The sequence below is a fragment of the Silurus meridionalis genome, chromosome 1 (genome assembly GCF_014805685.1).
Source record: "Silurus meridionalis isolate SWU-2019-XX chromosome 1, ASM1480568v1, whole genome shotgun sequence".
NCBI lineage: Eukaryota > Metazoa > Chordata > Actinopteri > Siluriformes > Siluridae > Silurus > Silurus meridionalis.
Window position 1 is genome coordinate 14,536,166 of NC_060884.1, and position 3,180 is coordinate 14,539,345.

At 34.8% G+C, this 3,180-nt stretch overlaps 1 long non-coding RNA gene across 1 annotated transcript; it reads left to right on the plus strand.

The window, feature by feature from the left end:
* The first annotated feature begins 201 nt into the window (after nt 1-201).
* On the plus strand, nt 202-2,413 carry LOC124393231. Its single transcript, XR_006927299.1, has 3 exons — nt 202-420; nt 558-685; nt 1,469-2,413. It is a non-coding gene; the product is annotated as an uncharacterized LOC124393231 (long non-coding RNA).
* Nucleotides 2,414-3,180: the final 767 nt, after the last annotated feature.

Genomic DNA, 3,180 nt, shown 5'->3' on the forward strand with positions numbered 1-3,180 from the left:
GGTACATTAGGCTAAAGCTATAGCCTATATATTACGCAATGACAAAATAATACAGCTTTAACTAAGTATGTTATGATATCTATTTAGGTCAATAATCATTTTCTTTTCAGTTACATAAAATTGGCTGCAGATACTTGTCTTCCATCATTTAGTGAATACATGAGGCAAACTAAAATATGAACTTTGTTTCTTGTGAGAAGGGAATGCATGTTTTTTTATTAAATTTTTTTAAACAGCGTGTCTAAAATTCAACATACCAGAAAGCAGGCAGCCAGACATTAAGGTGTATGACCAGTCAGACACAGAAGTTGACACAGAGGTTTTTGAAGAAATAGTGAAGGAGTCACCAGGAAATCTGAGAATCATGCTGGGCAATGGATTTGATGCGCAATGCTGAGTCAGCTGCTGAAGTTGAGAATGGTATGAATGGAACTGTTTTACTTGTTATTGTGGGTTATGTAGGTGTGTAGTGTACATTTTCTTAATGGTGCAAGTTGTCATTTTGAATGCTATGCTATGGCATAATGTTAACCAGGTTTTTATTTACTTATTTGTAGGCTGGGACAGTGACATGTCTGCCATCTTGCTGCTGCTACATCTGCTACCACCATCTGCACAAGGTAGAAAGAGGCCGGGAAAGCTTTCTGCGTATCAAGCTGTAGATCAGCTCATCAGATTTCAAAAGGTATGCTTAAAGGGTTAGTTCACTTATAATTGTTTTTTTTTGCTGATTATTTACTAACCCCCATGTCATCCAAGAGGTCCATGTCTTTCTTTCTTCAGTCGAAAATAAATTAAGGTTTTTGAGGAAAACATTCCAGGATTTTTCTCCATATAATGAACTTCCATGGTGACCAACAGTTTGAGGGTTCAAATGAGTGTTCAAAGTCTGTCTCAATGTAGCTTCAAAGTCTCAATATGATCCCAGCAGAGAAATAAGGTTTTTAATCTAGCAAAACAATCAGTCGTTTTCAAAATTAAAATACCACAAAGTGTTGTAGAATCTCAAGATGCGCCACTCATTTTGTCATGTCAGAAAGATCCAAGTGTGGTTAAAAAGTATATTATTTTTATTTTGAAAACAGCCGATCGTTTCTCTATATAATACCCTTATTTCTCTGTGGGGATTGTCGAGTCTTTGAAGCTACATCGAGACAGACATTTGACCCTTCATTTAAACCCTCAAACCGTTGGTCACCATGGAGGTTCATTATATGGAGAAAAATCCTGGAATGTTTTCCTCAAAAACCTTAATTTATTTTCGACTGAAGAAAGAAAGACATTAATCTTGGATGACATGTGGGTGAGTAAGTTATCAGCAAAAACATTTTTCAAAGTAACCAAATTCTTTAAAAGTTGTTTAAAATATATCTTCCATTACCTCAATCTTGTGCACAGTTGGAGGTGATCTGATCTATTGTCAGAAGTTAGTCACCAAAACAATTCTGTTGAATATGTTTTGTTGTAGGTTGGAACCAGTGTGCAGCAGCATCTAGACAACATCAACCAAAGCAGTCATCCCTAACTTCTTGCCCAGGGATCCACACAGAGCACCATTTACTCCTACTTCATTGTGGTTGACAAGCATGCACTTCCATGCAAGGCAACAGGTTCAGTTGGAGCTTTTGACGAACTCTTTAAAGCCCAATATGTCTTTGGTACGTCATACAGTTCTTCCCTGAGCAGCTTTTTCACTTTTGTCCAAACAACCATCTATAACATCGAAATGGGGGAAACAAAGGAGACTCCTAGGGTTGCGGGCAAGAATGATGCGTTAGTTGAAATAAAGCTATGAAGTGTTTTCTTTGCAATAGTGACCATGGAAGTCCAAACAACCTTGTTTAGCACTTTAAGGTAATTCATGGGCTTTGTACAGGCAGGACTCTTTTTCTGAAGTGTGGACAAGAAGGATGCTCACGTTCTTTTGGTAGTTTTTCTGGTTTAAGAAAGCATCTTAATAAGTGGAAGCAGTTTAGTTGAATCTGAAGATTGTTCAAGACATTAAAGTGTTAGAGAGCGATGTTATTAAAATTCCATAATACAATGGTTATGTTCGTGGCACTGTAGTACCGGTTACTGGGGATAATTTGGGTTTGCATAGTTTGTTTGGATTGGTGGAGTCTTTCAGTGCAAGGTACTGTTGCAGGTTCTGTTTAGTGGAAAAGGAGGATTTTCAGACAGAATTCTCTGAAGATACTTCCAAAGTAGTTTTGTGCAACAAAGGTATTCACACTGCTCACTGTCAAGTAATAGCTTGTAATCCATCCCTTCCATAGGTTTTTGGTGTGAAAAATTCATGCATAATAAATTTATTGAGTATTGTTTCGGTCAGAGACAAGGCAATGTGTTTGCAATGTAAATTCAATGACATTGAAATGCCTTATTATTTTACAATAAATTGTGAGTTCTGTGATCTAGTGTTATTGTGTTTGTTTTTATTTGAATATTAGTTGATAGTTCTATAACTCAGTAACACTGCATCTTATGATTTATAAATTTTTTAAAAACACTAGAGAAATGAAAAGTAAATATTACAATTAAAGTGTAATTTTTTTAAGAGTTCAATTGTAGATAAATTAACTCTATACTGTGTAATTATATTACTCTTAACAGTGTGATTAACCTACAGTGTTAAATACTTTTACACATTTCATTCTTATTTTTTACACAATATTGAGTAGAATTAACTCTAAAAACTTGCTGACCAAAGGGTAAATTTTACACTGATTTCGAGTGGGACCAAATGTTATCTGAAACAGAGTCAATTTTAACTCTTTAGAAGTTAAATTAACACCTCTGTTTTTACTGTGTACTCACCTAGCTCTGCACCCATGTTCTCTGACACCTGTAACATTTGGCATGACCTGGAAAAACAGAAAGTGCTATACTTTAAAGAAAATAAGTTCATTGTGATGCAACTGGCTTCCAGTCATAAAAATGTTAAATATGAGCTAGTAATAATTTTTAGAGTGCCTTTTTAATATGAAATATCACTATTAACCACATTAGGAACACAATATTTAGTAAGTATTATCAGATATGGCATTTTAGAGTTAACATGAATGCTGTCAAATTTTCATAAAGTTTAAAGATTATCAGCATTATAAGCATAGAGGTATATGTTTGAAGATATCTTAAATTATTTGACACTAAATAATAAAAAGTGAACGTCTCCAGGTT